Raw genomic sequence first — 11036 nt, 5'->3', positions numbered from 1 at the left:
TGTACCATCATTATGAAATGTCGCGTCCAAGTTGAGCTTATAGGACCATGGGAAAGACTTTGTCCACATTATACCTGGCCAAACGGATCGGGCCAATCAGGCCGTCACACGAGCATGCCCGCATGGCCCGTCCTGGGCGAGGCACGACACGGGTTAAATGGGTCGGGCACGGCAGCGACACGCCTCGGGCCATGCCTAGGCCTAGAGGTTGGGCACGTGGGGCGGCACGACACGATCCGTTTTTTTTATTCTTTTCTAGGATTATATATATAGTACGTATATATAATACCCAATTATATGTATATTTTCATTAGCTATAATTTACATGGTACGTGTATGTTTTCTTTAGATATAATACCTCGGATTTGCGTATATTTTCATTTGGTATATCATCAACACGTACATATTTATAATAGGTATAAGGAAAAAGTCCAAAACAAACCTTGAAGTTGTAGATGAAAGCTAAATCAAACCCTGAATTTTGAAACCCGGAAATTGGCACTCTCAACTTGTAATCCCGGTCTATTTTAAACCCTAGATCTGTTTGTCACACTGGGATTACTATAATCCTGACCGGGATAACTTTCTTCTCTCACGGACGAGAATTTGGGCTGGCTCACTATAGCACAACAAAAATTCGTGTAGTTTAAAAAATGTTCGCATATTTCTAAAATTATTTAGAAGTTAAGAACTGTTTATGTTTCTTATTTTTGGCCCGGATTTAATTTCCCTTTGTATTGTTTTTGAAATGACTATACTTTTGAAATTATACTCAAAGTTTTAGAAACCGTCCGCGATTATAAAAAAATCACATTTACGAAAAAATATTCAGAATTCCAACAGTTTTTCACATGCTTTGAAAAATCTTCAGGATTTTCACAAATTGTGTCACATTCTTCAAATAATATTTTCAGAATTTTGTAAATTGTTTGTGTTTTGGAAAACAGCATTCCAAAATGTAACTATGTATTCAAGAATATGTTTTATTGTAGAGAAATTTAAAATATGTTTCATTGTCATGAAGAAAATATGCAACGTTTATTTCAAAGGATGTCACTGTTTATTCAAAAAGTGTCGAAAACATGTATTCTGAAAATGTTACACGCGCAAAGCGAGATCTCATTTTTTTTTGTATTCGTTTGTTCTGGTGTCTTTTTCTTATAATACATGACCTTAAAAATATCAAAAACAATTTACAATTATTTACTGAACGTGACTGGCCGGCCTACCGCATTTGAAGCAAGTTTTCTTCCCTTTAATAAACAATCCGGAGAATCGAACTTGCAACCAGCTGCTGCCACTACAACAAATGCTAGTGATTTAATGAGTGGACTGAAATTTAACCATTAACATGAATATTTTTCAGAAAATGTTAAACATGCATTTGGCAAAACGTTACCGTGTATTCAAAATAAAGTTGAGAACATGTATTTTTCAAAAGTGTACATAAGATATTTGAAAAATCTCAAAAGTGCATAAAAATATTTCATGTGCATATTGAAAATGTACTTCATGTACTGAGAAAAATTAGGCATGTCTAAAAAAATGGGTTAAACCACGGCAGAGCGGGCGTGCAAGCGACTGATTTAATGGCCCGACCCGATTTGATTGCCACATCAGCAATTCCCAGCGAGACACTCTTAAGGTTGAAAATAGACCGAGATCAGAGAGTTTGGTGTGCTGATCTTTGATCTACAGATTCAAGGTTTATTTTGGACTTTTTTCTAGGTATAATACCTACCAACATGTACATGTGCATGACACATACTTCAGCTTTACATGCGTGGGAAGTGCCTTTAAATGACCTAAAATACAGTCCAATAGCCCTAAAATAGGGCCCAATAGGCTGAAAAATGTTGCGCCCCAACGTGCTAAACGTGCCACGGGCTGGCCCGTTTAATAATCAGGGCATGCTTGGGTCGAAGAATCGCGCACGTGGGCCGACACGGCACAAACCGATTAATATTCTTGCCCGGGCCGTCCGTGCCGGTTCGGGCCCGTTTACAGCGGGCCGAGCTGGCTTGTTTAGCCAGGTATGGTCCACATGATTTCATTCGTTGCACAAGAAGCCGAGACCGCACCGAAATTCGAGCTGGAGCGGCCATCTGTTCACCTTTAACGATCTCTCTGCTTTGATACCAGATGTACCAAGATGCAACTGCAATTGATTCTTGTAGTCCTAGTCCACCAAGCATCAGGATTCGTGTAGTCCGGCTCCGATGTTAGTCGGTTGGAGCAAAAAGGGTCGCTGGTTGTAGCTTTCGCTTCAACCAGTTCCAGCGAAAACCAACTGCCAATTTCAAATCGTCATCACGTTGCCCCCAGTACAACCAACGAAGCACCCCCGTCACTGCTCCAAAGCATCATGATCACCGGTTGCAATGCATCCAACCTCATCGGTTCCAACACTGCGTCTTAATTGGTTTTCCCTCCTACGACATGGGGGTCGCGACAACACTACGAGTGAGCAGCGGAATGCGTGCCCATGGTGAGGAGGAAGGGTATGAAGGAGAAACAAGAGGGGGGGGGAGGATGTGCGGCGGTGGATCTCGTTGGGAATTTTGGATGCAGCGGTGTTCACTCGCCGGTTTACAACCCCATGAGGGCGAAGTTGCCGGGGTGAAGGCGGGGAACGGTGGATCGCGCCGCGAAGTGGAGAAGAAGTGGTGCATGTGTGTTTGTGTGTGTGGGGGAAGGGGGGCACACCTATATGACGAGCGCAACACGTGTGACATGCATGGCGACTAGGCGAAACCTTAAGCCGGTGAGTTGTAAGGGATCATTTACCTTTTTTGAGATAAAGAAAGAGGAATAGATGTGGGCTTAAGGGAAAGCCATGTGGGTGCTAGCACAGCTCACTATCCAGAGGAGGGCAAACTACACAAACCGAACGCGCATGAAGACACCAAGCTCATCTAAAAAAGGACCCTTTTGCGACGAACGTTCGTCAAGACGACCCTTTTGCGACGAACGTTCGTCAGGACGAGCTGACATTTGCGAATGATTTCGCTGACATTTGTAGTTATAGTGGACGGGAATTTTTGTCACAGAAGTCATTTTTTATTTAAAACTACCATGGTTTGATCTTGTCTTAAAACTAAAACCGTCATAAGATGGGTTTGTTTGCCACGCTTCTCCCAGATAACGGTTGCTATATACTAGGATTTTCGTTCGAGAGCGGAAGAAATCGATCGATGGGTCGACCAAATTTCCCCAATATTCCCCTCGAACAAATAAGTTTCCCAAATATGTCCAAATCCCTAGCGGCGGCCGCTGGTCTCTCCGGTCTCCACTCCACCCGCGCTCGCCGGCGCTGCCAGCCCGCCACCCCTTGACCTCGACGGGCCACGGCTCCGCCTGCCTACCTGCCCACGCCGCCGCTCGTCTCTCCACCCGTGCACGCCGGCCCCGCCGCTCCCTGCCTCCCTGTTCGGCTGCTCAGGGGAGGAGGCAGAGGAAGCGGCCAGCCGCACACGGTCAGGCGACAGAGGCAGTTTCCAGCAGCAGCAGCAGGTCTTTCCCCCCTGCACTTCCCGCTCTTCTATGTGTACAATCTTTCTGTGCCACACAGCCACACCTTGTCTGAATTTCATGGCTTGTAAGGTGTAATAGTAGAAAACACCACGGAAGCCTAATCCCGAAGTTTTTGCTTTCGTCGCACAAATGTAGTAGTGTCTACTTCAATTTTGTGGAATTACTATCTGCTTTGATGTTGTATTGCTGCGGCTCGTGGAGTACCTACTTTGATTTGATCTGCAATACACCCTCTTTGAATTGTGGGGTAGCTGCCTATGGGTGACGGGTGACGAGGGTTATGAATTTCATACGGTTGCGTTTCAGCCTATTCATCATTGCTCAGGTGCCAACTAGCTCATAAACTCGTAGTAACTCCTCCATCGCATGTAATTCTGTGATGGTAAATGAAGTCGGTAAATGCTGGGATGATTTGGTAGAAGGAGCATGTAATTTGATCTGATTCAACGGCAGCGCTGCAAGAGGGATTGGGGATAAATCGACGAATTCTTAAGCAACGGTGTTTACTGTTTAAGCAGACCACTTGTTTTAGAATTGGTTCGGAACATAATGCGTGAGTACCAGTTAATACAGATCACTGAGTTCTCACATGGAAGAAGGCACTTCCTGTTTGAAATTTACTTAAACTGAACCCCAGGTTCGCACAAAATTACTCTTCATCCAAACAGTAAGCAGATTGGACACTGAAATAAAATGAATGTCTTGCTGTTTATAAACAACCAAAGATAATATAATCGAGCAAATGACAAAACTTTGTCTGATCGGATGCAACAATAATCCGGTAGGCATTATCCTTTCACCGTCCATGTAAAGTGATTAATTCTGACACCTCACCGGTGTAACCAGACTGGGAGAAGCTCTCCTCATTGCTTTGTCCAGAAATCAGCAACTGGAACTTCCTTCGCATTTCAGTATCCATGGAGTTTGTATGTCGAGTGGACGCAGAAACGTTCTGCTTTTCGCTTGCAACCCAAGGAATATAAAGTACATATTTTTTAAATACAAGTGGTTATTAATTGGTTTTTACGCGCCTTTCATGTTGAAAACACATAGGTTATAAAGTTCTACATGCTAGTATATGACATAGAACCACCTGAATTGGACTTCAATAACCATCCATTTGGAACTCCACTGCTTCAGCCATCCGGTACTGCAGCTGGATTAGCAGCTTTTGTTTAAACATTTTCTAGTTCAGATTAGGTTTATGCTAGCCGGGGCAGATATTCCTGTACTTTCCTTAGCAAAGTGTATATTTGGGACGGAAAACTCATGTTGAGGTGGTAACTTTGATGACCAGCAGGAAGTGAACCCAGCTCAGCATAGTTTCTTAGTTGGATTCATTGCTTGTTTGCCAGTTTGTTCAATTGAATGTTTCTTTCTTGATTCCACTTTCATTACAAAGTCTCGTCTTTAACCAGTTATTGCTTTCTTAGTAGCAGCATTATAAATCCACTGAATTGATCTATTCAGATGTTGCAGATGGACGAGGTCACACAAGCCGTTGAAAACTTGAAAAAGGAATGGAGCCAAGCAGTTGCCCAACTTGAGGTGTGCATTGCTGCAATTGAATCTTGTGGGAAGATGGGAAAAGGGACAGAAGAAGCAATGTCTCTTCCTAGGTTGAACGGTTCTGCACAAGATGCACTGCAATTGCTCAATGCACTGCATTGCAGGCTTGATCTTCTGGCAGAGCAGCTACCCACTTTTGAAGAAGTTCAGTCTGGACAGGCAACCTTAGGGTCATGGAATGAACAATATCAGAGGTGAGCTGTTCTTAGAGTTCCTTTTGCTTGCTTTGTTTCTTTAGTTTTTGTATGTGTACAACTGATTTTTGTTTTTCAGGCTGCGTGTGAGCCTGAGGACTGCTAACTTACAAGCAAAAGCGAACATTGGAAAGGCTGCTCAAGAAGAGGTCTGGTTTTTCTTCAGAGTATGCTCCAATAATTCGATACTTTATTAACTAAGTAATGCTAGCTTGCCTGTAATTTAAGGTGCTCTCACAATCTAATTTTGCTTTCTATAGAGGGAGCTTCTTCTGGGAGGTGGAGAAGAGTCCACTATCCGGAGGCGTAATCTCCAGTGAGTTTGATTAAATTAGGTCTTTGTATTGTTGGTATATTTTTGGAATGCTTGAGACGTTAGTTGTAGAATGGTTTGATGATCTGTTCAGTTTCACGGGGATTTCCGGCAAGTATAGAACTCGTGAAGGCCTACATAGGCTGTGAATTAGTTCTAATGGAACAGTTATACTTTCCTCATTCAGACTATTGAGAAAGTCTATTTAACTCCTTAAGTTATGGGACTGGTTATTTTCCTCATTCAGACTATTTGAAAGTAATTAGTGGTTCTGCTGATGTGGAGGTGGTTTTGCCACTCTAGCAGCTTACATCACAGAATATGCCATGGTGACATCCAGTCAATAATCAGCAGCAAATACAAAATGAACCTCTTCTCTTCTTCTCCCTCATCCTGTGTTCTGTCCACTTGCCCGCCCCATCACTGGTAGAACTCCCATGAATGTCGTGCTCAGTTAAACTGCAGGGAGCAACTGTAATAATAGTTTTGCAGCCCCAAGCACATTTCTTGCCTAGAAGAATGCAGATGTGCTAACACCATTTTATCTAGAATTTCTGTAAGGTATGCCATGTTTTTTGAAGGTAGACACGTCAGTTAGCCATGATAAACGACGGAGAACCTGAAATAACATTGTGCAAACCAAAAGGGGTTAACAAATTGATCAACCCAAACAAGAATTGAAATAGGCACATGCCAACAAGAACAGAAAATACACAAATTTGGCAATGACTCCCGTGCTTGAAGGAGAAGAGCTTGGCTGCTAGAGGGATCAACACGCTTGTTTGCAAAGTAGGTGTAACCAGATGTGATGGTTGGCTTCTACAGTGGGTGTTGCAAGGCTTCAAAGTCATTGTGACAGTCGGTGTGCATAGGGTGCGGCATGCAGCTGGCATGTTGCGAATGTGTCAACATAGCAGCAGTAGCCACTGCCACGCATAATTAATCAATCATGATCTCACCTCCTTTCTATTAAGGCAGTGTGGTACTCACTAGGGATACTTGCAGATTGGCAGTGGATGTGTGCTGTCTGCAGTGATGGAGGGTTATGTCCCTATGGGTGATAGGCACGGTGATGTTTACCGCCGATATGGAGAGAATAGGGATAATGATAACTTCCCTTGCTTGAACTCTGAAATGTGGTCAACAAATTATAAATTGTTGTGTTGATGTAACTCTTCTATATGACCTCAAAATGAAATTGCACTGCACTAATTAAAAAATCACCTTATATATATTATTTAATAATTCTATAATTTATGTTTGTACAATAAACATGAACCTGCTCAATGATGTAGGACAAAGGCTGGGATGACATCCGCTGCAGAAAGTATCACTGAGAGCCTCCGTAGGTCTCGGCAGTTGATGGTTCAGGTTAGCACTCCTGCTTGTATATTGATATCTCATATGCTAATGATTTCTTGGTCATAAGTTCAGAAGTGATTTATTATATATGTTTTGACAGGAAGTGGAAAGAAGCGCTAATACCTTGTCAACATTTGGTAAGTTTTCCTGTGATTAAGCCTGTGCGTAGGATGCTCGCTTGTAAGGTCCTGTACATTTAAGCCTGGTCAAGCTTTCCTCACGAATGTACAGTAATGTTGGTTATTAATTACTACTCCCTCCATCCCATTATATAAGAGCTTTTTTTGACACTAATGTAGTATCGGAAATGCTCTTATGTTATGGGACAGAGGGAGAAGTTAAGGAGGAACCATGGCAGTCATGTGCTTCGTGTTTTCCCTATGAATAAGAACTACTCTTTTTCTGCCATTTAATGCATTTCCAGACCTACCGAGGCCAAGTTGCTAGCTAATTTTAAATTTTTTGTAATGCAGATGAATCGAAAGTGTTCTCCGAAAGGCTGAAGGTGAATATCAAGGATACCGCTCTTTGCTGATGCGCACCCGTGGTTTGCTCTCCACGATGCAACGACAAGATGTTCTTGATAGGTATGTAGCACCAATCTTTTATGATGTGGTCGGTCGTGCAGTCTTCATTCTGGTCTTTCAGTCAAACAAAAGAAGTGGAACAAATGTCTTTCCAGGATTGGGTTGTAGCGGTTTCTAACTATTACCTCTTTCCAGGATCATCCTGACTGTTGGGTTCCTCATATTCTCCTTGGCGGTTCTGTATGTTGTCTCTAGACGTATTGGCCTGTTGACACTGCAAAGGAAGCTGGCTGATGCTATCAGATCGGGCTCAGTACCAGCTGAAGACATGTTGGGTAAAGTACCCCAAGATGGACCTGCCCCAACAAATGCTCCTCCCATTTATGATGAACTGTGATTTACTTCCATCTGTTGTTTGTTGTACATGAGCTTACCTTTCAGAGTTGTTATTTCTGAGTTAGTGTCTAAAGTTTTGAGTCTTGACTCTTGAACTCTTGATAGATAGATAGTACTCCCACCGTCCCACAATATAAGATCGTTTCTCAAGCTAACATAGCTTGAAAAACGATCTTATATTATGGGACGGAGGGAGTGTAACCATTTCTGACTCCAGGCGTGATATATGTAGATCGCTTTTCTTTTGTATTATTCTGAAGTATAGGTTTTTCTGACCGCATACTAGCATTTATCTTGTGCAAATTCTTTCATTCATATTTTAGAATAGTGCTATCTTCTTGAGAGTGGCGTTTTGGCTCCTAGGTGTATATAGACCTATTATGAAATCTCTCCCTAGTAATAAAGCAAACGGGATTTCTGGTCGTCCGTTGTGGTAATTTTGCGAAAAAGCCCCTCCGTTTTCGAGGATTCAACCCGCAGTCCTTCTGTAAGTCAAGTCGAACCGTTATTTTACGTTTTGCACAAAACCCCCTATAATTTATCCGAACTAACCCGTCCCTCCTTTTCTCCTCTCTCTCCCCACAACCCCCACCCCGCAAATGGCGACGCCGCCGGCTCCGACGGGCACAGAGGGACCTCCGCCGCTGCTGGCTCCTCCGACCCGAGCTAGCCACCGTCGCCGACCTCTCCGCCCACGTCGCCGCCTGCTTCCGCCTCCACCGCTCCTGCCCTTGCGCCCTAGATCTGCCTCGCTGCCGACCCTGCACCTCCGCCACGCCCCGCCGCCGGCGGCCTTCCTCACCGGACCTCCGGCCGCTCCGCCACCTCGTCGGGTGTGGGACAAGCTGGCGTCCGCCAGGGTCGTACAAAGTTGTCCCTTCTTAAAAGCAAGGCTGTAGTTGATGCAAATCTAAGGGAGAAGGAGAGCTTCAACGAGCTGCAGGTTGAGATCCAGCGACAAATCTTGCAAGCTCAGACTGATATTGAGGATCTTAAGAAACAACTTGAACAGAGCAAGATGAGAGGCAGCACAAAGAGGAATGTGAAGCGATCAGAAAATTGATTTCCTCGCAGCCTCCACGGTCAGAAACCGAGAAACTTATTGCTAATCTTGAGAAGGAGATAGCTAATTTGGAGGCAGAGAATGAAGCATGTACAAGGATGTTAGAGCTTAGGAAGAAGCAGTTTGCTCTTCTTCTTCATGTGGTGAGTTTCTGGTTATGTTCTCTTTTGCTTTCAGAATCATGCTTTTCCTCCTATGTAAGATAGGATGTTAATTTAAATAGTTGTGGTAAGAATAAAATTTGATCATGAATCTTTGGTAGAACCATGGAGCTGCTGCTCCAGCCATATATACTGTCCATTTCCACCTTGAGTTACGAGCCAGGCCAGGAAAAAGCACTGCAAAGTATTGCAATAACACTACTTCTGGAAATAGGTGTCATTTAGGAGTTGAACAGTAGCTTCATGGAGCTAAAAAAATGTCTCTCAGTTTTAATACTTCTCCTGGCAATGTTTTCCACCATCCAACATGATTTTTAGCGCTCGGGGAGAAGATGGACCAGGCAAAAAAAATCCTCTTGCTGATTTGAATTTGCAGTAACTAATTTTATTTGATTTTGTAATATCTATGAGATCCAAAAACATGAGACTGGGAGGCACAATTCATCTTTTTACAGATTTGATATATATGAACTCGAGCTCCTGCAGATTTTAATTTGTTTACTGGAGCTCCTGCAGATTGACATTCATGGACATATACTCCTGCAGATTTCATCCAAGGTATATCACACCCAGTAGTTAGACCATGGTGAGAACGATGTGTAGCTGTTGTCTGCTGATGCCCAAGCTTATATTACAACTAATTCCACGGCCTTGGCAGCTCAAAGGTGAGTGCAAGTGTATAATTTCACATGATAATTTTCTTGAAAAAAGTTACAACATACTTGGTATATAATAGCATTGCAAATTTTGATAATCAAAAGTGTGTGCATATAGATACTTTGATTGTCAATGCAGGGATGCACTCAGTTTTCTAAAGAAAGACCCTGTACGCAGATACATCATACATGTATCACTTTACAACATCAATACATGAGCGGTATTAATCTGCGTGAACAAAATCCCATGTGTGAAGAATGTGGTATTGTTTACCTCGACTCAATGTTTCTTGGTGTATAGAGATGTTGTATATGGATGAAGTTAAATATTTGCATAGAAGAAATGAACATGTATATTTCCTTTTACTGCTCCATGTATATCTCAGTAAGTTATGGGTCATACAATTTCCGTAAACGGACTCTAAGCTAAGGCTAATCATGCCTTATCATCAATTGTCTTCATAGGAGTTCATGTTGTGTTCACCTCTCACCAGTCAATCCATGTGTAGGCGTGCTTGCAGAATGAGATATACATGCACATGTGGCGTTGCTGCCAGCGTAATTCTCCACGGCCAACCATCATTGTCCGTTGCAGGTATCTTGCTGATGTCTCAATCTACACGAGTTGTAATCCCGTGCTGAGTTCGTCTTATAATTCTGATGTTGAGTGATGGGTCGTCGACACCCACAACTTATGTGCACTCCCATTCTCACGTAGCAAATTTTATACTAATCGCTGAACTCAACATTATGTATACCATGGTGATGGATGTGTGTATTTTTATAATACATGAGGAATGTTGAGATAATATAGTAATATCAAGCGTATGTGCTCACCGTGAAGATCCAGGTGTGTTTTGTGTTAACTCTGGATATTTTTAATATATTTTTCTATTCCAAATGACAAACTGCAAGCATGATTAAGTTCATGGATCCATATTCAGGATTAATATAGTTAACAAGCATTCATATGCACTGGTTTCAATAACTTGCACAATCATAAGATCCATAGTGCATCAATGATTCAAGGTTTGTTCACGGTAATCACAAAAAGGTGTGTTCACTTAACTATTATTTAGTCCATTTAGCTATTAGTATAAAATTGCATGATATCAATATTACACAGCCAAGACGCATGTAATAATTGGTTCTGGTACAGGAGTTTTGCCCATTGTCAGGAGCATCACTATGCTTGTCTTGCAGAAATTATGCAGGGCAGCATGACTGTAAATGTTGACCGTTCATTCTCTTTGCTAGATAG

General features: G+C 42.6%; 2 pseudogenes; both read left to right on the top strand.

Moving 5' to 3' along the window:
- The first annotated feature begins 3232 nt into the window (after positions 1-3232).
- Positions 3233-7982, top strand: LOC123442693 (annotated as a pseudogene).
- Positions 7983-8494: 512 nt separating this feature from the next.
- Positions 8495-10641, top strand: LOC123441406 (annotated as a pseudogene).
- The last annotated feature ends 395 nt before the right edge of the window (positions 10642-11036 follow it).

Source organism: Hordeum vulgare, chromosome 3H, assembly GCF_904849725.1.
Source record: "Hordeum vulgare subsp. vulgare chromosome 3H, MorexV3_pseudomolecules_assembly, whole genome shotgun sequence".
Classification (NCBI taxonomy): Eukaryota; Viridiplantae; Streptophyta; class Magnoliopsida; order Poales; family Poaceae; genus Hordeum; species Hordeum vulgare.
This window is presented reverse-complemented; position numbering and strand designations above follow the sequence as displayed.